Below are 27,806 nucleotides of genomic sequence, written 5' to 3'. Positions count from 1 at the left end.
TCATCGGAGGCAATCTGTTGTTACCACAGTGTTTTGTTGTTGTACATGGCGCATTTCCTTTGCGACTTAGGTCTTATTTTCGTTTTTCTCTGCTTCATGTTTTGATGCTGTAGTATTATTCTGCAAAGGTGGGGATACAGTAATATCCCTCGTTAGAGTATTCGTTCTTACCAGTCAAAATTACAAAAATTTAAGTGGTAACTAAAACAATGAAAAATTCCCGTATTTCTAAAGAATTCCCGTAATTCTAAAAAATTCCCGTAATTCTAAAAAATTCCCGTATTTCTAAAAAATTCCCGTATTTCTAAAAAATTCCCGTATTTCTAAAAAATTCCCGTATTTCTAAAAAATTCCCGTATTTCTAAAAAATTCCCGTAATTCTAAAAAATTCCCGTAATTCTAAAAAATTCCCGTAATTCTAAAAAATTCCCGTAATTCTAAAAAATTCCCGTAATTCTAAAAAATTCCCGTAATTCTAAAAAATTCCCGTAATTCTAAAAAATTCCCGTAATTCTAAAAAGTTCCCGTAATTCTAAAAAATTCCCGTAATTCTAAAAAATTCCCGTAATTCTAAAAAATTCCCGTAATTCTAAAAAATTCCCGTAATTCTAAAAAATTCCCGTAATTCTAAAAAATTCCCGTAATTCTAAAAAATTCCCGTAATTCTAAAAAATTCCCGTAATTCTAAAAAATTCCCGTATTTCTAAAAAATTCCCGTATTTCTAAAAAATTCCCGTATTTCTAAAAAATTCCCGTATTTCTAAAAAATTCCCGTATTTCTAAAAAATTCCCGTATTTCTAAAAAATTCCCGTATTTCTAAAAAATTCCCGTATTTCTAAAAAATTCCCGTATTTCTAAAAAATTCCCGTATTTCTAAAAAATTCCCGTATTTCTAAAAAATTCCCGTATTTCTAAAAAATTCCCGTATTTCTAAAAAATTCCCGTATTTCTAAAAAATTCCCGTATTTCTAAAAAATTCCCGTATTTCTAAAAAATTCCCGTATTTCTAAAAAATTCCCGTATTTCTAAGAAATTCCCGTAATTCTAAGAAATTCCCGTAATTCTAAAAAATTCCCGTAATTCTAAAAAATTCCCGTAATTCTAAAAAATTCCCGTAATTCTAAAAAATTCCCGTAATTCTAAAAAATTCCCGTAATTCTAAAAAATTCCCGTAATTCTAAAAAATTCCCGTAATTCTAAAAAATTCCCGTAATTCTAAAAAATTCCCGTAATTCTAAAAAATTCCCGTAATTCTAAAAAATTCCCGTAATTCTAAAAAATTCCCGTAATTCTAAAAAATTCCCGTAATTCTAAAAAATTCCCGTAATTCTAAAAAATTCCCGTAATTCTAAAAAATTCCCGTAATTCTAAAAAATTCCCGTAATTCTAAAAAATTCCCGTAATTCTAAAAAATTCCCGTAATTCTAAAAAATTCCCGTAATTCTAAAAAATTCCCGTAATTCTAAAAAATTCCCGTAATTCTAAAAAATTCCCGTAATTCTAAAAAATTCCCGTAATTCTAAAAAATTCCCGTAATTCTAAAAAATTCCCGTAATTCTAAAAAATTCCCGTAATTCTAAAAAATTCCCGTAATTCTAAAAAATTCCCGGGGTTTTCCCGGACGAAAAAGTTCCCGGGTGTTTCCCGGATCTCCCGGGTCGTATACACCCTGTTATTCTGATTGTACTAAATTGGAGATATAAGGTCGGTTGTGTGCCGCTGTGAATTGCTATTGTCTCCTCTGTGTGGCAGCCCAGCATTGTTAGTGGCTTTCAATCATTATTCCTGTCATATTTCGAGTTTTGTATTCGCTGGTTTGCTTAAGCTGACGCTGTTGAGTTGTACGACCGATAAGCAGGCAAGTCGAACTGAGTATTCTATGAACTCAAGACGATATTCTATTACGTGGTATCTTGGTTTGTTATAGGTTAGAAGTACTTCACGTGTTATTAATACTCTGCTGTTTTCTTCGTCTGTAGAGGAGCTTGTTCTGTGAAGTAGTCGTTTAATTTTTATTAGTGTGTTACGCGTTGTGCCTTTTCATGTTAATTGTTTATAAGGAGCTACATATGATTGTGTACGTTGCAGGTAGCTGAAACTAAACGTGTTTACAGGGGTCGCGTCCTTACAGGGTGGTTATTGGCCCTTTTTACTACGGCACAGCCGCCTATCCTTCAGTACATTTTTCTCGCTTATATCGTTACTACGTTTGTCGAGTGGAATTAGGGCTTACTGTAATCACCTTATATGTTGAAGTTAAGTGTGTGTATCGCCAGGGCCCAAACCTTCGTGGATATAGTCGTATTCTCACCTGTAAAGATTGATAGTGTTATTCATTTGTTCTCGTCACGTGTATGATTATCTTGTTATGTTTAATGTCAGTAAAATGTCTTAGCGAGGTCCGAATTGGGACGTTGGATTCTCCTGTTGTGGAAACAAATTTAAGTGGTTTTATTCCTTTTTTAAGTAGCCTTTAGATGCGTACAATTTGCCTCCATGTTTGGAGTTTTCATGGCTTCCACGTTAATTAAAGTTACAAGAAAGGTAAATTTGGCAACGGAGGGTTTCGTGTATTTATTAGTCGCTAAGTGGATCCTAAGTTAAGTGCAGGAATCCTACCATATATGTAAGACGACGATGCAGTCATCCCCCTCTAGTGTTTAATCCATTCGTCGAAGAAGCAGTGACAAACAAGGGGGACGTCCACGGGTCGGATTAAGATCCAGGGTCAAAATACGTCAGTGACAACATTCGCTGTCGACACTGCTACAGTCAGTGAAAGTGAAGAAGAATTGGAGGACGCACTGATCGGAATGAACAGCCGATGGATTGCAGAATACATATTGTTACTAAATAGAAGAAAACAAGAGTAACGAAAAACAGCAGAAATGAGAACAGCAAGAAAGGTAACATTAAAACTGGTTACCTCTAGGAAGACGACGGGAAAGGAATTATGCTATCTAGGTAGCAAGTAACACATGACGGGAGGACTAAGGAGGGCTTAAGCAGACTAGCACTGGCAAGAACGGAATTCGTGCGCAAGTTGGGTCCACCAGTATCAAACATTGGCGTAAAATTGAGGCATACATTAAAGAGACTGTACGAGGACTGTTCAAAAAGTAAGGTGACTTGTCAAATTGAGAAGGCACCATACATTCAATTATCGGTCTTTTTTTTGTTATGTTGGTACACGTGCCCCGAACCTATGTTCACAGCTTGAACTGTACAGAATACTTCGTTTGCTTTTGACCGATAGAAACGTTAAGACGTGTTTTAGTGCGCCCGGCGATTTTCAATTATTATAAAGAAATGTATCAAAGAATTTGCATCAAATTGTGTGTGAAAAATGGAATCAAGTGCTCTTGGACACTTGAAATGTTGACAGTTGCGCACGGTGAGTCTGCTCGAAGTAAAAAGAAAAGTGGTACAAGGTCTTCCAAGATGGCCGAGAAGACACTACGACGAAGCTCGCTCCGGACGCCCCAGCACATCATCAACAGGTGATAACCGCGAAGTTGTTAAGAGAATTGTTTTGGAGAAACGTAGAACTACAGTAACAGACCTTGCGGAGTATTTTGGCATTTCGGTCGGCTTGTGGCGTCTATCTTCGGATGTGCTGGGCACGAGACGTGTGTCGGCGAAGTCTGTAAAAAAAGGTTCAAAATGGCTCTGAGCACTATGGGACTTAACTGCTGAAGTCATCAGTCCCCTAGAACCTAGAACTAATTAAACCTAACCAACCTAAGGACATCACACACATCCATTCCCGAGGCAGGATTCGAACCTGCGACCGTAGCGGTCGCGCGGTTCCAGACTGAAGCGCCTAGAACCGAACGGCCACACCGGCCGGCCCTTGTACAAGACAAGTGTCTGGCGCAGTAGTCAGATCGTTTACCGCTGCTTCAGTGGCAGGTTACGAGTTACAACGTGGTACTATAGTCGGGGCACGGGCGGTGGGACACAGCATCTACGAGGTAGCGACGAAGTAGGGACTTTCTTGTACGACCATTTCACGAGTGTACTGCGAATATCTGGAATTTGGTAGAACATCAAATATCAGACATTGCTGTGGCCGGAAAAAGATCCTGCAAGAACGGGACCGACGACTGAAGAGAATCGTTCAACATGACTGAAGCGCAACTCTTCCGCAAATTGCTGCAGATTTCAGTCCCAGGCTATCAAGAAGTGTCAGCGTGCTAACTATTCAAGGAAATATCGTGGATATGGGCTTTCGAAGCCGAAGGCCCATTCGTGTACCCTTCTTTACCGCACGACACAAAGCTTTACGCTTCGCCTGGGCCCGTCAACACCGACATTGGACTGCTGATGATGGGAAACATACGGCCTGGTCGGACGAGTATCGTTTCAAATTGTATCGAGCGGATATGGAGACAACCTCACGAATCCGCAGACCATCGATGTCAGCAGGGGACTGTTCGAGCTGGTGGAGGCTCTGTAATGGTGTGGGGCGTGTGCAGTCGGAGTAATGTGGGACCCCTGATACGTCTAGATACGACTGACGGGTGACACGTACGTAAGCATCACCGTCTGATCACCTGCATCCATTCGTGTCCACTGTGCGTTCCGTCGGAGTCGGGCAATTCCAGCAGGACGATGCGACACCTCCAAATCTCCAGAATTGCTACAGAGTGGCTCCAGGGACACTCTTCTGGGCTTAAACACTTCCGCTGGCCACCAGACTCCCCAGACGTGAACATTATTGAAGATATCTGGGATGCCTTGCAACGTGCTGTTGTGAAGAGATCTCCACCCCCTTGTACTCTTACACCCCTGCAGGATTCCTGGTGTGTGAAATCCAGCACTGCTTCAGACATTAGTCGAGTCTATGCCACGTCGTGTTGCGGCAGTTCTGCGTGATCGCGTGGGCCTTACACGATATTAGGCAGGTGTACCAGTGTGTTTGGCTCTTCAGTGTACAATGAAATAGCAAAAAAAGTAACGGCATCGCAACAGGAAAATAATAGCCCTAGTTTCTGCAAGAATCTAACGCTACGCTGATGGTGTCGGAAACTTCTCACGGTGTAGCAATAGAATTCAAGGATAACTTAAAATCAATAATTGCTGGAGCTTTAACGAAGCAGGGTTGTTGCCCACTGCTATCCTGTTTTGGTTTTACACTCTTTCAGTAACTTAGTTAAGCAATCAACTTTTATTTTGTTTTTCATTGTCACTACTCAGGATTCCGACTACAGATTCTGTGGCTTTCAGCGTCATAGCACAGAATTCAGAAATAGTTTACATAAAATTCCCCTAGTAAACTCCATTATCCTGAAAGTAATGAGCTATTTACTTTATTGGACATGAATCCTATTAAAAGTTATGAACAATGACGTATGTTGTGCAGTACATATTAAGTAAAATTCGAGTGAGCTAATAGATCGAATTCAGCTATAAGACTGCATCCAAAAGAAAGCCCAAGTTTCAGTGATTCCAGCAAAGTAAATTAACATAAAGTTTATTAGTTAAATAGATATTAAGACTGGAAATCTGTAGCGTGTATGACTTTGTGCCAATTGTGAGCAAACTACTAATCAATTCCGAGATCTGTTTTGATACTTTTGCTACCTTTATTTTTCTACGTAAAATGACTCCAGTCTCAACTTCGTGAGTGCACTGATCAAGAATTAAGTAAATTTGAATAAGCGAAAATTATTATTCAAAAGGGCTGCCACGGTTATAAGTCGGGAATTCCCACTGCGGATGCGTAAGTTAGTTCTGCATATTTAAATTGATACAGCTCATTTGTGTTATTTAAATAATGAAACCCAATAGTTAACTTCAAAACCAATTAGAAAGGATCATTTTAACCCTCTGAAATTATGAACTATAATATATTAACAGAAACAGTCAAATATTCGAGCGCTCGTCTATATAAGGTCCGAGCTGGTGCAGTTCTCATTTCTCGGTCAGATTCTCACGGAGCAAAAATGCGGCAAATCGGTGCCGGAATGTGATGTGATGTGATAATACTTGAAACAGAAGCTTAACTTTTCCGGTCGGTACCAAAAAAGTGTAACTGTATTCGGCTTTGGACATTTAACGCGTATTGTGAACATTGTTGAAGACTGGAAGTTTTTGACCTACCTAATGTGAAGATTAAGTGTAAGAGCCCCTGTCACACGAATATTGTGTGTGTGTGGTAACAAATAAATCGCAATGTGGTTGTCATAAGTGTTTGACAATCAATGCGGTCTCGACTTTTGATTTTGTGAAACATAATCTAGGATCCTGGCTTCTTAATTGCAGTGCGATTTAGGTGAGACGGACGCAGCTACCGAGAAGACAAGTACAGATAGTGTTGAGGATCAGTGGACAAAGTTCAAAACCATCGTACAATATACGTTAGATGAGTATGTGCCAAGCAAGATCGTAAGAGATGGAAAAGAGCCACCGTGGTACAACAACAGAGTTAGAAAACTGCTGCGGAAGCAAAGGGAACTTCACAGCAAACATAAACATAGCCAAAGCCTTGCAGACAAACAAAAATTACGGAAACGAAATGTAGTGTGAGGAGGGCTATGCGAGAGGCGTTCAACGAATTCGAAAGTAAAGTTCTATGTACTGACTTGGCAGAAAATCCTAAGAAATTTTGGTCTTATGTCAAAGCGATAGGTGGATCAAAACAAAATGTCCAGACACACTGTGACCAAAATGGTACTGAAACAGAGAATGACAGACTAAAGGCCGAAATCCTAAATGTCTTTTTCCAAAGCTGTTTCACAGAGGAAGACTGCACTGTAGTTCCTTCTCTAGATTGTCACACAGATGACAAAATGGTAGATATCGAAATAGATGACAGAGGGATAGAGAAACAAAATCGCTCAAAAGAGGAAAAGCAGCTGGACCTGATGGGATACCAGTTCGATTTTACACAGAATACACGAAGGAACTTGCCCCCCTTCTTGCAGCGGTGTACCGTAGGTCTCTAGAAGAGCGTAGCGTTCCAAAGGATTGGAAAAGGGCACAGGGCATCCCCGTTTTCAAGAAGGGACGTCGAACAGATGTGCAAAACTATAGACCTATATCTCTAACGTCGATCAGTTGTAGAATTTTGGAACACGTATTATGTTAGAGTATGACGACTTTTCTGGAAACTAGAAATCTACTCTGTAGGAATCAGCATGCGTTTCGAAAAAGACGGTCCTGTGAAACCCAGCTCGCGCTATTCGTCCACGAGACTCAGAGGGCCATAGGCACGGGTTCACAGGTAGATGCCGTGTTTCTTGACTTCCGCAAGGCGTTCGACACAGTTCCCCACAGCCGTTTAATGAACAAAGTAAGAGCATATGGACTATCAGACCAAATGTGTGATTGGATTGGGTAGTTCCTAGATAACACAACGCAGCATCTCATTCTGAATGGAGAGAAGTCTTCCGAACTAAGAGTGATTTCAGGTGTGCCGCAGGGGAGTGCCGTAGGACCGTTGCTATTCACAATATACATAAATGACCTTGTGGACAACGTCGGAAGTTCACCGAGACTTTTTGCGGATGATACTGTGGTATATCGAGAGGTGATAACAATAGAAAATTGTACTGAAATGCAGGAGGATCTGCAGCGAATTGACGCATGGTGCAGGGAATGGCAATTGAATCTCGACAAGTGTAATGTGCTGCGAATACATAGAAAGATCCCTTATCATTTAGCTACAATATAGCAGGTCAGCAACTGAAAACAGTTAATTCCGTAAATTATCTGGGAGTGCGCATTAGGAGTGATTTAAAATGGAATGATGGTATAAAATTAATCATCGGTAAAGAAGATGCGAGACAGATTCATTGGAAGAATCTTAAGGAAATTCAATCCGAAAACAAAGGAAGTAGGTTACAGTACGCTTGTTCGCCCGCTGCTTGAATACTGCTCAGCAGTGTGGGATCCGTACCAGATAGGGTTGATAGAGAAGATCCGATGGAGACCAGCGCGCTTCGTTACAGGATCATTTAGTAATCGCGAAAGCGTTACGGAGATGATAGATAAACTCCAGTGGAAGACTCTGCAGGAGAGACGCTCAGTAGCTCGATACGGGCTTTTTGTTGAAGTTTCGAGAACATACCTTCACCGAAGAGTCAAGCAGTATATTGCTCCCTCCTACGTATATCTCGCGAAGAGACCGTGAGGATAAAATCAGAGAGATTAGAGCCCACAAGAGGCATACCGAGAATCCTCCTTTCCACGAACAATACGGGACTGGAATAGAAGGGAGAACCGATAGAGGTACTCAAGGTACCCTCCGCCACACACCGTCAGGTGGCTTGCCGAGTATGGATGTGGATGAAATAAGCAAAGCAAGGCAGGTCAGGAACACTGCGCACTATCTACTGGGTGAGGAAATGTTTCACTACATCCGGTTGTGACGTGAACTTTGAGTGGCACCAATGCAAGGATACAGCCCGGCACGTTACGCCGTGGGACCGTTCCCTACTGCTGCCCTAGCGAGTGTAATGGCCCTTTAGCTGAGCGCTTATCAACCACATTCCAAGAGACTGTTTTATCGGCTAACGCCGGGATAACTTCAGTTCAATTCAGACAGTCGCTCGCCTTTGATACGACCATCTTTCAATCAAAACGCCTGTACGTCTGACTTGATTGTGCAGAAACAACCGTACTGCCGATAAGGTGGGAAAACCAATAGTTCGCTATCGCTCTCAAAACGACAGCCGTCTCGTATGCGGGCTCTCTATCGGCTCCCCAGCTACGCCGCACATTCCGGTTAGGATTTCCACGTTCCCGAGCGTACACCAGGGAACAGAGAATATTTGACGCAATTACCGACGCTCCTCTAGGAATCTCCTTCGGTGCGCTTGTGTGACACTTGAACTCTCGACATTTACACGTTCCTCTTATAACACCATAACTCTAATGCTCTGCTGATTTATTTTGCTTTTGTTTCATTTAATGTTACATCGTTGAGCTTCTGTAAGTGTGTTTGAATCGGTAACACAAAACTGTATACTCCTTCCTTTGTTAAAACTTTGATGTCGTGGTTTGATTCTATGCAATGTAGTAAATCTGTCATTTAAATTCTTTGTCCCATTTGGAGGGAACAAAACGTACTGTATATACAGGGTGTTCCAAAAAGGTACGACCAAACTTTCAGAAAACATTCCTCAGACGCAAATAAATAAAAGATGTTATGTGGACATGTGTCCGGAAACGCTTAATTTCCATGTTAGAGCTCATTTTAGTTTCGTCAGTATGTACTGTACTTCCTCGATTCACCGCCAGTTGGCCCAATTGAAGCAAGGCAATGTTGACTTGGGTGCTTGTGTTGACATGCGACTCATTGCTCTACAGTACTAGCATGGAGCACATCAGTACGTAGCATCAACGGGTTAGTGTTCATCACGAACGTGGTTTTGCAGTCAGTGCAATGTTTACAAATGCGGAGTTGGCAGATGCCCATTTGATGTACGGATTAGCACGGGGCAATAGCCGTGGCGCGGTACGTTTGTATCGAGACAGATTTCCAAAACGAAGGTGTCCCGACAGGAAGACTTTCGAAGCAATCGATCGGCGTCTTCGGGAGCACGGAACATTCCAGCCTATGACTCGCGACTGGAGAAGACCTAGAACGACGAGGACACCTGCAATGGACGAGGCAATTCTTCGTGCAGTTGACGATAACCCTAACGTCAGCGTCAGAGAAGTTGCTGCTGTACAAGGTAACGTTGACCACGTCACTGTATGGAGAGTGCTACGGGAGAACCAGTTGTCTCCGTACCGTGTACAGCGTGTGCAGGCACTATTAGCAGCTGATTGGCCTCCACGGGTACACTTCTGGGTATGGTTCAATCCTCATTTCGGTGCAAACGTTCTCTTTACGGATGAGGCTTCATTCCGACGTGATCAAATTGTAAATTTTCACAATCAACATGAGTGGGCTGACGAGAATCCGCACGCAATTGTGCAATCACGTCATCGACACAGATTTTCTGTGAACGTTTGGTCAGGCATTGTCGGTGATGTCTCGATTGGGCCCCACGTTCTTCCACCTACGCTCAATGGAGCACGTTATCACGATTTCATACGGGATACTCTACCTGTGCTGCTAGAACATGTGCCTTTACAAGTACGACACAACATGTGGTTCATGCACCATGGAGCTCCTGCACATTTCAGTCCAAGTGTTCGTACGCTTCTCAACAACAGATTCGGTGACCGATGGATTGGTAGAGGCGGACCAATTCCGTGGCCTCCACGCTCTCCTGACCTCAACCCTCTCGACTTTCATTTATGAGGGCATTTGAAAGCTCTTACCCACGCAACCCCGGTACCAAATGTAGAGACTCTTCGTGCTCGTATTGTGGACGGCTGTGATACAATACGCCATTCTCCAGGGCTGCATCAGCGCATCGGGGATTCCGTGCGACGGAGGGTGGATGCACGTATCCTCGCTAACGGAGGACGTTTTGAACATATCCTGTAACAAAGTGTTTGAAGTCACGCTGGTACGTTCAGTTGCTGTGTGTTTCCATTCCACGATTAATGTGATTTGAAGAGAAGTAATAAAAAGAGCTCTAACACGGAAAGTAAGCGTTTCCGGACACATGTCCACGTAACATTTCTTTCTTTGTGTGTGTGAGGAATGTTTCCTGAAAGTTTGGCCGTACCTTTTTGTAACACCCTATAATTGTAATTTCTGTGTGAATAAGTTTTTGTAGAAATGTCAATATGTGCAGATGTTCTGTTTTATTTAATGTGTTTGATTGCTGTTCTGTAAACTGCTGATGCTCACTTAGGGTTCTCAGTTACCCGGTATGTAAAATATAGTGTGGTTCCGCTGGGGAACGGAACTGTGTAGCGCGTGCAAATTGTGGTTGGCCTAGGTAGAAAGGTGCAATTGACACTCAGCTGGGTACGAGCTACCAAACTGTGCACTGCCCATGTTAAAGTTGTATAGTGTGCTGGTCGCGAGAGAGGTTCTTTCTGCCGCTTTCCAATGCCTCGGATGGATGCATAAATAGCCGGAACTATTCTGGAATTGGTATCCATCATCGCCACCAAGAAGGGACTGAGTCCAGCAATTCTGCCTGCAAATCCACCTACCAACATACAGTTGCCACCGCATTTTGCAATCACTGTAACGGAATACTATATGATGTACAGTGAAGGATCAGGTTATTGGATGTGTTAGTGTGCTCAAATATAAGGTAGCTTATAATTGAATTCATGTACCTACCTTGATTTTTCCCTATCACTACACCTCTCAAGTTCCTCTCCATTTGAACTATGATTACCGAGTGTCCTAGTTTGTGGAAAAAATGAAAGCCTCAAAGCCAAAAAGTTAATTAAATAATATTGTTTGATCTTTGGTGAAAAATGGTTCAAATGGCTCTGAGCACTATGCGATTTAACTTCCGAGGTCATCTGTCACGTAGAACTTAGAACTAATTAAACCTAACCAACCTAAGGACATCACACACATCCATGCCCGAGGCAGGATTCGAACCTGCGACCGTAGCGGTCGCTTGGCTCCAGACTGTAGCGCCTAGAACCGCACGGCCACTCCGGCCGGTTGATCTTTGGTAAGAAAGGAGTATTCTGATTTACTGTGGATTTAGTGAAATTGTGGGGGGTAGTAAATGTAGTCTTGTGAAAGGCTCCCAGTGATGGAAACAGTCCAATTTAAAGTTTGTTTTTTTTTTCTTTTTTTTTCTTTTTTTTTTGGAGTTCCAAAGTCACCTACTTAATCATTTACTTCAAAGTAGGAAACTGTGCTAATAAAGACAATTTGCTGTTTCTTTTAAGAATTAAAAGTACTGAAAGCTGAGGCTTATAAAGTTTTTGCTTAATTAATGATCATAGCGCTGCCTGTAGTAAATTTCAAAAGGTGAGTCAGTTTCTTGTAAATATGTCAACATTGTATCTCACTGCAGTAAAAGTCGTGAATTGCAGTTGTGGAAAGATTGATGCTTGCTAAGCACTTGTTTCTTTTGGGTATTGAAAGTGCATATTAATAGTGTAATGAGATCCACAGGTTATCCTTTACCACTATTTATGAAAACAATTATGTCTTTATTCAAAAGACAGTGAGAAGTAACATGTTAGTGAATTCCATTTAACTTTCATTGTAAACAGGATAGTACAGGGTTACTACAAATGATTGAAGCTATTTCATAAATTCACTGTAGCTCCATTCAGTGACATATGGCCACGACACACTACAGATACGTAGAAAAACTCAAAGTTTTGTTCGGCTGAAGCCGCACTTGAGGTTTCTGCCGCCAGAGCGCTCCAGAGCGCAGTGAGGCAAAATGGCGACAGGAGCCGAGAAAGCGTATGTCGTGCTTGAAATGCACTCACATCAGTCAGTCATAACAGTGCAGCGACACTTCAGGACGAAGTTCAACAAAGATCCACCAACTGCCAACTCCATTCGGCGACGGTATGCGCAGTTTAAAGCTTCTGGATGCCTCTGTAAGGGGAAATCAACGGGTCGGCCTGCAGTGAGCGAAGAAAGGGTTGAACGCGTGCGGGCAAGTTTCACGCGTAGCCCGCGGAAGTCGACGAATAAAACAATCAGGGAGCTAAACGTACCACAGCCGACGGTTTGGAAAATCTTACGGGAAAGGTTAAAGCAGAAGCATTTCTTAAACAGGAGATTGGAAAACCGATGGATCGGTCGTGGTGGAGATCATGATCAGCAATTCATGTCATGGCCTCCACGCCCTCCCGACTTAACCCCATGCGATTTCTTTCTTTGGGGTTATGTGAAAGATTCAGTGTTTAAACCTGCTCTACCAAGAAACGTGCCAGAACTGCGAGCTCGCATCAACGATGCTTTCGAACTCATTGATGGGGACATGCTGCGCCGAGTGTGGGAGGAACTTGATTATCGGCTTGATGTCTGCCGAATTACTAAAGGGGCACATATCGAACATTTGTGAATGCTTAAAAAAACTTCTTGAGATTTTGTATGTGTGTGCAAAGCATTGTGAAAATATCTCAAATAATAAAGTTATTGTAGAGCTGTGAAATCGCTTCAATCATTTGTAATAACCCTGTATTTAGTTGAGGGGTATTCAACCAGTGACCTGTTCATAATTTTGCAGTGAACTACATTTATAATTTTATGTCAGCTAGGAAAATGTTTGAACAATAATACTGGACCTATGTGCAATTAATGATTCTGCAGTGATTATTAGTAGTAATGTTATAAAGACCACTCAGTTTGAATAAGCCCTGAAAGTAATAGTGTGTTTCGTTATCTGTTGTATTTATGCAAGTAGTGTGTTCTGCTCTGTCAGCTCAAATCTTACCGTGAACGTATGCAGGTGTCAGAGTTCATTGCACTCGAGTGTAGCAAAGTATAGCTTGTGCTTGTCCGTTAAGGTTATTCATACTTAATTTCTTGAACAAGAATGTCAACCATCCTCTTGCCTAATTAGGCTGGCGAACGTTTTCCTTGTTCTTTGAACAGTGTAGATCGGCAAAAATATCGTTTGTTACTGTTCGAATATGTACGTAATTCTGACTTTCACTTCCGACAAGCCACACCCGTTAGGTACGACACGGTCAACACAACGAAATTCCTCTCAGAGGGTAACATTGCTCTGTTGCTTTATACCATAATTGCTTTAACTAGATAGTTCTATTTCACGATCTGGGTCCTACTTTAAGGCTATGGTATATGTAAGGGGTCCGTAGCCCCTTACTATAAATTTTCACTCGGCACAGGTCGATAGGGCAAACAATCGATAGTGTCGTGTTGCGAGAGCGAGTGTAGAGTTGAAGTGAGTTCCCAGGTTGCGGGCCGAGCCGTGCGGAGGCCTGTTGCTGTAATGCAAGGCTTCACCGACAAAGGGAGTGGCCATCGCCGCGGTTTAACCCCTTTGTGTTAGAATAATACGGGGAAAGTGAAGAAGTACAATTACGAGAGTGATCAGCGACATTTCTAGGGCCGATATTTTGGTTTCGCGTCTACCGCGCCGGCATCATTTTGGATTGCAGTGTTGGATTGCAGTGATTGAATTTGCGTGTGACGATAATGAATAACGAAGAGGCCTGTGCTGAGATTAGCCGTTATTAAATATGTATGACCAAGGCAGTGCCTGTCTCCTTTTTCTTGTGTTTTAGAGACGAATATAGGTTCTTGATTAGTGAAGCTGTGTTGTTGTTGTTCTTGTTACCAGACAATTCATTATTACAGCATTTGAGAGGGACAAAATGGAATGTAACAACTCCGTAGCAGTCAATTCCGATTGCCAGCCCCATTAGGTACACGGTCACAATAATTAATATTTATTTGGGCTGCTATCAGATCCGATCGGGTCGAGAAATATTGAAGTAGCAGAAAGGAGTGTTATACTTGTACAGCACCCCGGGTAGCATCACGCCACGTCCCATTGTACGGCCGTCCTCTCACGGGACGTGGAAGCGACCGTGGACGAGAACCTGATGACGTCGCAGCGTGGAATCTTCCTCCACACCGCGGACCTTGTGATACACAGTCTGTCATCTTAGAATTTTTCCTCGCGGAGAACAACGCGACCCATCAGCTGTGACGTCCTTTTATGTCAGAAGTATGGCACACAAGCCGCCGTAGTGTGTGACGTTAAAAATCTTATTTGCTGGTTTGTTTCTCGGAGAGTACGTCGTGCGAATATAACCCGTTTAAAAGCATCACCAAATTGAGACTCTGTCGAATACGCGTCGTTTTGGCTGCAATTTGTTGCAATAGCGACAGTAAACTACGTATCGGTAGGTGGTGGTTGTTGCTGCTGCTTTTAGTCCCGAGACTGGTTTGATGCGGCTCTCCATGCTACCCTATCCTGTGCAAGCTTCTTCATCTCCCAGTACCTACTGCAACCTACATCCTTCTGAATCTGCTTAGTGTATTCATCTCTTGGTCTCCCACTACGATTTTTACCCTCTAATACTAAATTGGTGATCCCTTGATGCCTCTGAACATGACCTACCAACTGATCCCTTCTTCTAGTCAAGTTGTGCCACAAACTCCTTCTCCCCAATCCTATTCAATACCTCCTCATTAGTTACGTGATCTACCCACCTAATATTCAGCATTCTTCTGTAGCGCCACATTTCGAAAGCTTCTATTCTCTTCTTGTACAAACTATTTATCGTCCACGTTTCACTTCCATACATGGCTACACTCCATACAAATACTTTCAGAAACGACATCCAGACGCTTAAATCGCTACTGGATGTTAAATTTCTTCACAAACGTTTTCCTTGGCAATGCCAGTCTACACTTTATATCCTCTCTACTTCGACCATCATCAGTTATTTTGCTCCCCATATAGCAAAACTCTTACTACTTTGAGCGTCTCATTTCCTGATCTAATTCCCTCAGCATTGCCCGCTTTAATTAGACTACATTCCGCTATCCTCGTTTTGCTTTTATTTGTGTTAATCTCATATGCTCCTTTCAAGACACTGTCCATTCCGTTCAACTGCTCTTCCAAGTCCTTTGCTGTCTCTGACACAATTACAATGTCATCGGCGAACCTCAAAGGTTTTATTTGTTCTCCATGGATTTTTATTCCTACTCCAATTTTTTTCTTTTGCTTGCTTTACTGTTTGCTCAATATACTGATTGAGTAACATTGGGGTTAGGCTACAACCCTGTCTCACTCCCTTCCCAACCACTGCTTCCCTTTCATGCCCCTCGACTCTTATAACCGCCATCTGGTTTCTGTAAAAATTGTAAATAGCCTTTCGCTCCCTGTATTTTACCCCTGCCACCTTCAGAATTCCGAAGGGAGTATTCCAGTCAACACTGTCAAAATCTTTTTTAAGTCTACAAATACTATAAATGTAGGTTTGCCTTTCCTTAACCCATCTTCTACGCAAGTCGTAGGGTCACTATTGTCTCACGTGTTCCAACATTTCTACGGAATCCAAACTGGTCTTCCCCAAGGTCGGCTTCAAACAGTTTTTCCATTCGTCTGTAAACAATTCGTATTAGTGTTTTGCAACCCCGACTAATCGAGCTGATAGTTCAGTAATTTTCGCATCTGTCGACACCTGCACATTGGTAGGTGAAGGCTTCCAAGTCTGTGGCATCACCAGAGCAACAGCAATCACGTGACTAGAGCTTGATATGTAATGTTTTTTATGCTTCAATTACATAAAAATAACATTTTGTTAAGACATTGACCGTAAATGCTATTTACATGTTATAATCAATCATAATAACAAACTGGACCATATTTTTAACACAGGGAAATAGCCAATTCTGCTGCAGCCTAGGAAGCACGGTAACCCGTAACGGACGGCTCAAGGACACACAAAGCGGACTAGCTATGGCAGAAAGGGTATTCCTGCCCAAGAGGCGTCTACTGGTATCAAATACCGCTGTAAATTTGAAGCATAAATTTCTTACCATCTACGTTTGCAGAACGGCATTGGTGTTATAACTTGTGTGCTACGGAAGTATACCGTTTCAGTGTCACGGCACAATGACTGTCAAAAGCGCCTATTTCTGCTACACTTTGCATATTAAATACCAAATAATTACATCTGTAGATACAGTCTTTGCACAGTTCCTACCAGGTACGGAGGGCCAGGAGCTATGTTAAAGAGTCGTGAGCTACAGAACTGTGAAGGTACAGACAGAACGTCTGCGTCCACCTGCTTCAGCGTTTTTTTTTTTAGTTTTTGTTTTATCCATGTCGTTTATGATAAGTAACTACCTTAGCGTCCGCTACTTCGCTCGCCTTGACTGTATGGTCTGCTCGGATTTTTTGTTAATTTCCTTTAACCGATGCTGTTGGCAAACTGGAGCACCTTCTAAGCTTTTCCCGTTAGTTGAGTCTACAGAAGCATCGTCTTTTCCGAAAGTACTTCTGACCAAAAAGCGCTTCCGGTAGCTGGTGTTGGAGGTGTTTGTAGATCATGCCTTTTGAGATCTTGAGCTGCCATTTCCATAGAAACTTCCATCCTGTAAGACATATCTCTCTGTAAGTCCACTAGAAATTTTCACACATTTAGCTTTAAAAAGGTTTCAATGTAACGAAATATTTTCATTTTTATTCCTTATTTCACTGCTTTAAGGGTTTTTATCAAAAAGTCTGGAACACATTTTTTACATCTAACCGTGGAGTCACATCAGTTTTCATGGATGTCCGTTTAAAAAATATTGTATTAGTACTTCGATAATGATTTACTTTCGAAAAAATGTCACCCGATATTTTACACCCTTAGTAGTTGAATTTCCCAAAATATTGAACTATGTGTATCTTTTGTTTCTGACCGAGGAACCAAATACCAATTTTCGCCAGTCTGCCTCCAAAATTGCATTAATGGCGACGTATTTTAAAAAAAAAAGTTTCATCCCTTTAAAGGTGGAATTTTCAAAAATCACTTCTTAAACTACGCCTACAGTGTACCCATGTATGGACCATGTGTAGTTTATACCTGTATGGAAGTGAAAGAGGAAACAAGTTGAACAGAATGGACAGTGTCTTGAAAGGTGGCTGTAAGATCAACATCAACAAAAGCAAAACGTGGATAATGGAATGTAGTCGAATTAAATTAGGTGATGCTGAGGAAATTAAGATTACGAAATGAGACACTTGAAGTAGTGAATTAGTTTTGCTATTTGAGCAGTAACTTAACTGATAATGGTCAAAGTAGAGAGGATATAAAATGTAGATTGCCTATGCGAAGTACAAGAAGAGAATAGAAACTTTTGAAATGATGTGCTACAGAAGAATGCTTAACGTAAGATGGGTACATACGTAACTGATGAGGTGGTACTGAATAGAATTGGAGAGAAGAAGAATTTGTGGTGCAGCTCGCGACGGGGCAGTGAAGAAGCGCGGTTGAAGCGTTCTCACGTATGTGCATATACAACTGTTTGTTAAGAAATGTTATTGCAAATTTTGGCTCTCACGTAAGTTTCAGGGGTTGATTACAACACTTCGTGCATTAGTATACTGTTCCACAACCGCGCATTAGTTATAGTCTTTGAATTAATTATTCACTCAGACTTGAGTTCAGTTTATGCTAGGGAACAAAAATTAGGCGATTATTATAGCAAAAGCATTTTTTCACGACACAGTTCAATCACTATTTATTGGCGTTGTCCTTTTCTTTCACACAGTGAAATTAGCACTGGTGAGACGGTTTACAGTTTTACTTTTAATAATAATTTCACTCCGAGCCCCCAATAGCAGTAATGTAGGCTGCTATAAACGAAAATTACTCAATTCGAACAGGACCACAAGTCCCACTGTCCTCTTTGTTCTAGCAATTTTGGCGCGAAATCACAGTTCGCCCCATGTTCACTTACGCCCATGTATACTTCGTAAATCGTACTCTCACGAACAATCGTAGCACTTGCAGTTCACCAAATATATGCTTGCACACTTTCACTACTAAACAATACTCTTTGTCGAAATAAATCTGCGCGAGAAAGAATTCTCAAAAGACCATATGGGCCACCCACCCTCCAAAACGACTGACCCATGGCCAAGATGTCCGCTCGCTTATATAGGCTCGGACGTCAACCCCCCTGGTTATTTAAATACCAATCTCAGCAGTTAAGGTTACAAACTTTGATACATACATCCCTCGACATAAATAAATACACCATCGGAACCGCGCTAAAAAGTACATCTCATCTATTATGTTACATTAATTTCTAGGACTGTTCTATCGCCCGTAAACCAAGTTTTAGTATAATTAATTAATTAATTAATTAATTATAGGCGATAAATGTTAATAATACTTAGCAAACAAAAACTATTGCAGCTTAAGGGTATAGTATAACTTGTTCAAAATACATGCGATGCCACCCAAAATATTATATAGTGCCGTTCTTTACGTCATGAATTTTCTGTTGAATTTTATAAACAATTTTCCCTCAAACTTTGTTTTTTGCTCTTTACTGGCTTAATTATTTATGAATCTTAACATCGGCACTCGATCCGCTATGACGAAACGTTTTTAATGAGAGCTCGCTCATCCCTGTAAGTTGTTATTTACTATTTTTATTAATCTTTCAGTATTCGTGATATTGACCGATTTTGAGGTTGCTATAACTTTTGCGTCTAGTGACTAGAAATAAAGATGGATCTTTCAGAAGGTTCATATTGCTGACCAAAATCCACTGCCGCATCGCTCTTGACCGTGAGTTACACAGTTTTTCGCGTAATGCGCGAAACACCAAACAATGCCGCAAGCTGGAGGCGACGTCGCCGCCCTGCGGCGGAGGCCATCCCACCGACCGTTGCGAATCTCGCGCCGTACGTGACCTGTTCATCTAGAAACGGGGGTTTGTACCGCCACAAGCTTGACTGGAAGAAGGGATCATTTGATAGCACATGTTCTGAGCCATCAGGGGATCACGGATTTAGTATTGAACGACAGCGTGGAAGGGCAGAATCGTAGAGGGAGACGAGGAGATGAACAGACTAATCTGATTCAGAAGGATGTAGGCTGCAGTAGTTACACTGAGATGGGAAGGCTTGAACGGGGTAGATTAGCATCGAAAGCTGCATCAAACTTATCTCTGGACTGAAGACCGTAACAACAACAACAACAACAACAACAACAACAACAACATAGTGTAAGATCAGCACCCTCTCCAAATTTCGTGTTTCTATCCATACCCGTTTGAGCTGAGTCAATCAGGACCTTGCCTCTCACACACAGAAATGTATTTGCTGAAATTCTTGTTGCATAGGCCGGGTACTTGATTGTTTCCGTAGTGGCCAGCAATCTTAACAGGACTGCCGGGATGTCAGGAAGTGAACACAAGGAACAGACTAATATTTTGCGATTATGGAACTTTCTCTAGCACACACACACACACACACACGCGCGCCTGGGTTTTTGAATGGCTTATTTTTGTATCTTGACAATAAGTATGTTTTTAGTGATGGTCAGCAGCTTCGAAAAAAATTTCCTCTTCCGCACAAAATGAAATTACAAAACGAATTTCCATTTCGAAGTTTTTGCGATGAACAAAGACATTATAGAGTATTAGCAGTCAATGCAACATGGAGAACATGGATATTAAGCACGCGCAAATTAACGTCTGACATTATACCTTAAGTATACTCAACTTAAAACCGGAAAATTGTATCCCAGATGATTTAACAACACTGTGTAGTGCTCCTCTGCCAGCAATTCGCTGTTCAAGTCATCAAGGGGTCCAGAAGATTGTTCCTGATTTTCTCCGCCTTTTTTTCCACAGTCGATAACAGGTCAGCACAGCTATTTTACACGTGTCCATTTTCGTACAGGAACTGTGCCGTCTGCGAGCCATATGAAGCCGACAAATGCCAATGGAGAGTGCGGAATCACGTTATCCATCTCGTCCAGAGCGCCGCATCTCGCGATATCCAGCGTAACGTCAGCGTAACGTCAGCGTAACGTCAGCGTAACGTCAGCGTAACGTCAGCGTAACGTCAGCGTAACGTCAGCGTAACGTCAGCGTAACGTCAGCGTAACGTCAGCGTAACGCTCTGCAGAGACACTTTACGCGACGCATACTACATCTTAAGTTTAGTCGCAAAGCTTTACTGGTGGACTCAGACTAATGTGCTCCAATGTAAAATCTCTACTACAATGAACTTAATACGGAAGACAGGATGAAAATTCAATTGCCACTGTCTTTTTTTTGCGGCGTAACGCGTGGACCAGAGTTTTAGCCTAAGCGAGCGGCGGCGGCGGCGGCAGCAACAGCAACAAGTGGTGTTCCCCAGTCGGCTCTGCACTCACCGGTCTGCGACGCGACGACGCGGATGCGACGCTCTCGTCTCGCATCACCCACACGTCCGTGTCGGAGTCGATGGTCGAGCTGGACGAGAACTGCGACCGCATCTCGACCAGCGAGGTGTCGACGAAGCGCTTGTCCAGGTGCGGAGAGGCCAGCGGCGAGGGACGCACCGAGGAGCCTGCCGGCAACACGAGTCCCAGCTGTAGCACTAGCACTAGCAAACAATAACACTAACATTATTTCAAGTTTCTGCTGCCAGTGACTTTTTATTTTATGCTTGATGTAACATAATGCAACGCGTTTCGAACATGGTTTGTTCATTTTCAAGCGTTTGTACGTACGTACATACATACATAGACAAATGTTACTTAAAAATAAATAGATTAATCTAGAACACTGCCATCTCGTGTTGGTGTGTATAACATCGAAGCAATTTCTGCAATGCCATTCAGTGAAGAACTATAATGTGCAATAGTGTAATGTCAATCAACAGCTCCGCCATTACACCAGTGATGCAAGCCAATCAGCAAGAAGATGTAACTGCAGTGATATACATAGTCAACAACAAAGAAGAAAACCAGCAGACGACATCACTGACTTCGACTTCTAGATATACACTGCCCCCCTCCTTCCCCCCCCCCCCCCCCCCCCGCCCCCCAAATGCCACACCAGCACCTATAGTAAAAAACAAACTGTTCTAGATTAATCTAGTTTAAAACTGTTTATTTTTAAGTAACATTTCTCGATGTATGTATGTATGTACAAACGCTTGAAAATGAACAAAACATGTTCGAAACGCGTTGCATTATGTTAGAGTAAGCATAAAATAAAAAGCAAGTGCCAGCAGAAACTTGAAATAAATACTTTTCCCCACACAGTCACGGTTTCAAACATAGCCATTATGGCTGAAAATTATAGTAACATCAACAAGATTAAGGAAAGACAAACACGTTTCTAGCATTTGTAAACTTAGAGAGTATTCCAGTGAATAGTATCAAAAGGTTTCTCTTTCAAATTATAAAGGCGGCAGGGGTGTAATACAGGGAGCGAAAGGCTATTTACAATGTGTACAGAAAGCAGATGGCAGTTATAAGAGTCAAGGGACATGAAAGGGAAGCAGTGGTTGGGAAGGGAGTGAGACAGGGTTGTTGTCTATCCCCAATGTTATTCTATCTGTATATTGAGCAAGCAGTAAAGGAAACAAAAGAAAAATTCGGAGTAGGTATTAAAATCCATGGAGAAGAAATAAAAACTTTGAGGTTCGCCGATGACATTGTAATTCTGTCAGAGACAGCAAAGGACTTGGAAGAGCAGTTGAACGGAATGGACAGCGTCTTGAAAGTAGGATATGAGATGAACATCAACAAAAGCAAAACGAGGATAATGGAATGTAGTAGAATTAAATCGGGTGATGCTGAGGGAATTAGGTTAGGAAATGAGACGCTTAAAGTAGTAAAGGAGTTTTGCTATTCGGGGAGCAAAATAACTGATGATGGTCGAAGTAGGGAGGATATAAAATGTAGACTGGCAATGACAAGTAAAGCGTTTCTGAAGAAGGGAAATTTGTTTCAAGTGTCAGGAAGTCGTTTCTGAAAGTATTTGTATGGAGTGTAGCCATGTACAGATGTGAAACATGGATGATAAACAGTTTGGACAAGAAGAGAACAGAAGCTTTCGAAATGTGGTGCTACAGAAGAAGATTAGATGGGTAGATCACATAACTAATGAGGAGGTATTGAATAGAATTGGGGAGAAGAGGACTTTGTGGCACAACTTGACCAGAAGAAGGGATCGGTTGGCAGGACATGTTCTGAGGCTTCAAGGGATGACAAATTTAGCATTGGAGGGCAGCGTGGAGGGTAAAAATCGTAGAGGGAGACCAAGAGATGAATACACTAAGGAGATTCAGAAGGATGTAGGTTGCAGTAGGTACTGGGAGATGGAGAAGCTTGCACAGGATAGAGTAGCATGGAGAGCTGCATCAAACCAGTCTCAGGACTGAAGACCACAACAACAATAGCCAGTGCGGGGGTTTGTAAAGCCCCACCTGGCGCGTCCCCAGATGGCTGATGCTCGGTAGGTATGCTGGGAAGGTGCGAAATAAAATAGCACCGGCGGACCAAAATGAGAGCCAGAATGGATAACGCGCAAGCGGCAGTATGGTCGGCGTCTGTTCACTAGGAGGTGCGGCTCTAAACGTGCCCCACGAAGTCACAGTCCCTGGTTCCACGCAACTAGCAAAGCCAGACAACTGATGACAAGCAAAAATGAGTCGTACAAGTAATGACGAAACTACCCCAGGTGGACAATCCACGCACTGCACAGTGGCAACCGAGTAATCGGATTCTGGGGAGCTTGCACTTTTAAGAGACTGCATGTCTGAGTTGCTCTCATTAACTTCCACGAGAAACACACACGTGTATGGGCACTTTCAATATTCAGACAGTTCAAGCAGGAAAATTACACAATGTAACAACAGAACTCAAGAAGCAGAAAATCCAGTTTCGGAGGCAACAGATTAAAATAATCACACCATCTTCAAAAATCGAACAAACAAGAAAATTGGCAAAGGAACAACACTATTTGGAGTGTCCTTTACTGTACACATAACACACACATGTGAAACTCATCAACAATCGACTTATGACCCTAAGAATCAAACACACAAACACTATACCTTTATTAATGCACATGCACCAACAAATTGTGGTGATAAAAAAATCCTCAAAAACACTAACACTGTGGGAAGAACGTGAAACAGAGGTGGCCAAAATTCTAAAAGATGTCAAAATTCTACTCGGTGACTTTAATGCACAAATTGGCAGAGAACACAGATACAATAAGACAATACGAAGCCATCCAGTACACAAATTTACCAATAGAAATGGCACACAACTCATTGAATTATGCCAACAAAAGAACCTAAAAACTACGTCAACCTCACTTCGGAAGCGTCCCAAAAAAGTAAAAAACGTGGCGACCACCCATCCATCATTTTGAAGATTATCAGATTGATCATGTTCCAATATCTTACGACTACCAAAAAGAAATTCACATGTGCAAGTACGCTGAGGTGCAAATATAGTTTCGGATCGTTATTTAACCAGAATAAAAACTGGAATGACACCCAAGAGAAAATTCAAATGAAAAACACCGCTGATTCGAAAATTTGATCTACACAAAATCAAGGACTGAAAAGAAACCCTGAAAAATGGGGAGCGCAACACGCAGAAGACTTCAAACTAAAATCTCCAACGAAAGATATCATCCCTCTTCACGAAAAAAGGAAACACCCTTGCTGGATTCAAGAACGCGGGAACGCACCAGAAGGAAGAAGAAAGATATTTCAAAATTGTAATTCCAACAAATCAGAAGAAACACAGAAGAAATTTTTCAAAATGTGCAAACAGACTTCCAGGACCGTATGCCAACTCCAACGAAAATATTTCAGTGAGCAACTGCAGTCAATCGAAGAAAACTTCGAAAACCACAATACACACGATTTCTGTAAGAGCTTATCAAACGAGATCGAAGGGTACTAGCCACAAAACCTTTGCTTTCGAAAACAAGTGGCTAAATTGGCCCTGACAAATAAATAAAATTGCCAAGTTCTAGCCACGTATTTTTCACAGCTTTTGAACTGTCCAGAACCCAAAGAGAGATTCCCGAAAGTGCAGCCAGCAATCTCACCACAGAACCCGTCATCAACAGAAGAAGAAATTTATGCACACATCAAGGAACTTACTACTCTTAAGGCATCAGGGGAGGACGGAATTGTAGAAGAACTCTTGAAGAATTTAGGCCCAAATTCACTCAAACAAATTACTCGAATAATCCAAAGCAACTGGCCAACTGAAAAATCCCGGATGACTGGAAGATTCCACTACATAAAGGTAATAAATCAGGTGTGAACAACTATAGGGGAATCTGTCTATTACCAGTCACCCAAAAAATTGTATCAGCTCGTGTCTTGAATAGAAAACAACAGCAATTAGCTCCTTAAACAGTGCAATATCAAGCAGAATTCAAACCGACTAGATCATGTCCAGAGGAAATTTTCAACTTAAAAAGCATACTCAAAATGCGATCCCTCAGACAAAAACCTGTAGTATGCACGTCTGTAGATTTCAAAAAAGCGTAGTATTAGATAGACACGCCCTCACTATTGCAGATTTTAGAAGCGAGAGGATTAGACCGCAAAATACGACAAATCATAAAAACAGGAACTGAAGTAAAACTTATGGGGCAGATCTCAGAACCCTTTGCCATTCGAACAGGTGTGAGACAAGGTGATCAACATTCTCCTGTTCTGTTCAACGTAGTTATAGACAAAGTTGCTGGGAGAAGGAGAATTCAAGACGGGGAGAAAAATCAAGACATGTGCGGTTTGGAAGACAGTTTAGCTGGGCGTTGCCGTAAACAACCTCTACATACCGTATCTTGCATTTGCGGACAACCTGGCGATACGAACAGACGACGAACAGACTGCAGTCACACAGCTGTAACTACTCAAAAAAGTGCAGAAAAAGTGGGTTTACACATTTCATTTGAGAAAACTGAATTCTTCTGTTCAGAAACAAATTCCAAGCTTAAAAACAAAATACGGTAAAATTAACAAGGTCCCACACATTAAATACCTTTGAGAATTCATCGAACCGACAGGCACTGAAAAATATCACTAAGCAACATTGATTGCATCCAAAGAAAGTAAAAAGAATTTGGCTTAACGCAAAATCTCTACAAGAAAAAAATCAATATCAAGAGGGGAAAAAATTAGACATTCCAATACTGTCATAAAACCAGCAAACGTTTACGCAAGTGGAACACTAACCCTTAACAGAAAACAACAAGTTGAAGACATCGAACAAGAAGAAAGATCATCCGGAAAAATCTGGAATGAAATTTTCACTCTGCAGCGGAGTGTGCGCTGTTTTAAATTTGCTGGCAGATTAAAACTGTGTGCCGGACCGAGACTCGAACTCGGGACCTTTGCCTTTCGCGGGCAAGTGCTCTACCATCTGAGCTACCGAAGCACGACTCACGCCCGGTACTCACAGCTTTACTTCTGCCAGTACCTCGTCTCCTACCTTCCAAACTTTACAGAAGCTCTCCTGCGAACCTTGCAGAACTAGCACTCCTGAAAGAAAGGATATAGGATATCCTTGCCTGCGAAAGGCAAAGGTCCCGAGTTCGAGTCTCGGTCCGGCACAGTTTTAAGCTTCCGGGAAGTTTCAGGAAAATTCTAGGAGGAAGACATACACAAGACGGTTATAGACTACAATGAATTAAAATAACAGAAGTTTTCAAACATCGAAACTGATATAAGGAAAAGACGAGTGAAACTCTTTGGTCATCTCAGCCGACTACCAGAAAATCGGTTGACGAAGAGAATAACAGATTATGTAACCTCACTGAAGAACTCTTAACGTTAGCTAGATGAAATTCGAAAGCGCCTAAATAATGCAAAACAAAACCAGCCGACATTCTACAATGAGACATTTTTATATACAGAGTAGACAAATGGGAAGGCCGGCCGCTGTGGCCGAGCGGTTCTAGGCGGTTCAGTCCGGAATCACGCGCCTGCTACGGTCGCAGTTTCGAATCCTGCCTCGGGTATGGATGTGTGTGTTGTCCATTGGTTAGTTAGGTTTAAGTAGTTCTAAGTTCTAGGGGACTGATGATCTCAGATGTTAGGTCGCATACGGCCTAGAGCCATTTGAACAAATGGGCAGTTGTATCAGAGCAACCAAAAGAAACACAGTAGAGATCGAAGCGGTCGGATGAGCGTAAACAAGCGTTTCGGGAAGAAATGGAAACCTATTGGAAGAAGAAAAATTCTACAACTGATTGATTTATTTGCTTAACGTCTTCCATTTCTGGAGAGAATTCGCCAACAACAATAACAATCTCCATACGTGAAAGGCAATGTCCCGTCTGACCGAGTCCTCATCTTCCGGTAGAAACTGCTAGGGGCAGAAACTTGAAATTTGGTGATGGTGTTGGACTTACACCGTAGGTGTCGCTTAAGAATGCAGTTTTCGAAATTCCACCCATAAGTAGTCGAAATAGGGAATGAAGCTTTTTGAAAAATATATCGCTATCAAGCCAATTTTGAACGTAAGATAATTGATATTCGGTTTCTCGGTCAGAAATAAAAAAAAAAGTATGTGTCCAAGCATTTTTGGAAAGTCAACCGCTAATGAGGTGAAATAATGCGTGAAAGTATTTAAAAAACGAATCATTGAAGAACTATTAAAGCTACATCTATAAAAACGTGTGTTTCATTTCTTAGCTAGAAATAGAAAATACGAGCTCCTGGAGATTTAACTACTAAGGGGTAAAACACGTCAACGGCCTTGAGGCAGTGCTAACACCGGCTCCCGTCATACCACCGAAGTTAAGCGCTGTCGGGCTGGGCTAGCACACGGATGGGTGAGCATCCGGTCTGCCGGGCGCTGTTGGCAAGCGGGGTGCACTCAGCCCTTGTGAGGCAAACTGAGGAGCTACTCGGCTGAGAAGTAGCGGCTCCGCCCTCGTAAACTGACGTACGGCCGGGAGAGCGGTGTGCTGGCCACGTGCCCCTCCATATCCGTGTCCACTGACGCCTGTGGGGTGGGGATGACACGGCGGCCGGTCGGTACCGTTGGACCTTCCAAGGCCTGTTCGGACGGAGTTTTAAAGGGTAAAACATGGCACGAAAGCTTTTTTGAGAGCCACTTATTGAAATACTACTAAAGCAATTTGGAAGCTGCAGCTGTGGAAATTTCCATTTGATTTCTGGTTGGAAATCAAAAAAGAAAGGAATGCATTTCTGTGACTTTGGAAACTCTGACAGGGTAAAATAGGGGATGAACATTTTTATGAAAATATTTGTTCTTTCATCAGATGCGTTACATCGCCATCACTTTGAAACCATCTGTGGCAGCATTAACGCACAGTTACGTCGAACTGGCCGTACAGCCGACCGACCCTTGGACCACATTCTGTCTGCAGAGGTCAGCTCTGGTCACGGCCCTAGCCAGCCACCCAGGTCATCTAACCTGTGACGAGCCCTGAAGTCTAAGGCACATCACAACAATCGTCACAATCTTCAAC

Source organism: Schistocerca americana, chromosome 11, assembly GCF_021461395.2.
Source record: "Schistocerca americana isolate TAMUIC-IGC-003095 chromosome 11, iqSchAmer2.1, whole genome shotgun sequence".
Classification (NCBI taxonomy): Eukaryota; Metazoa; Arthropoda; class Insecta; order Orthoptera; family Acrididae; genus Schistocerca; species Schistocerca americana.
This window is presented reverse-complemented; position numbering follows the sequence as displayed.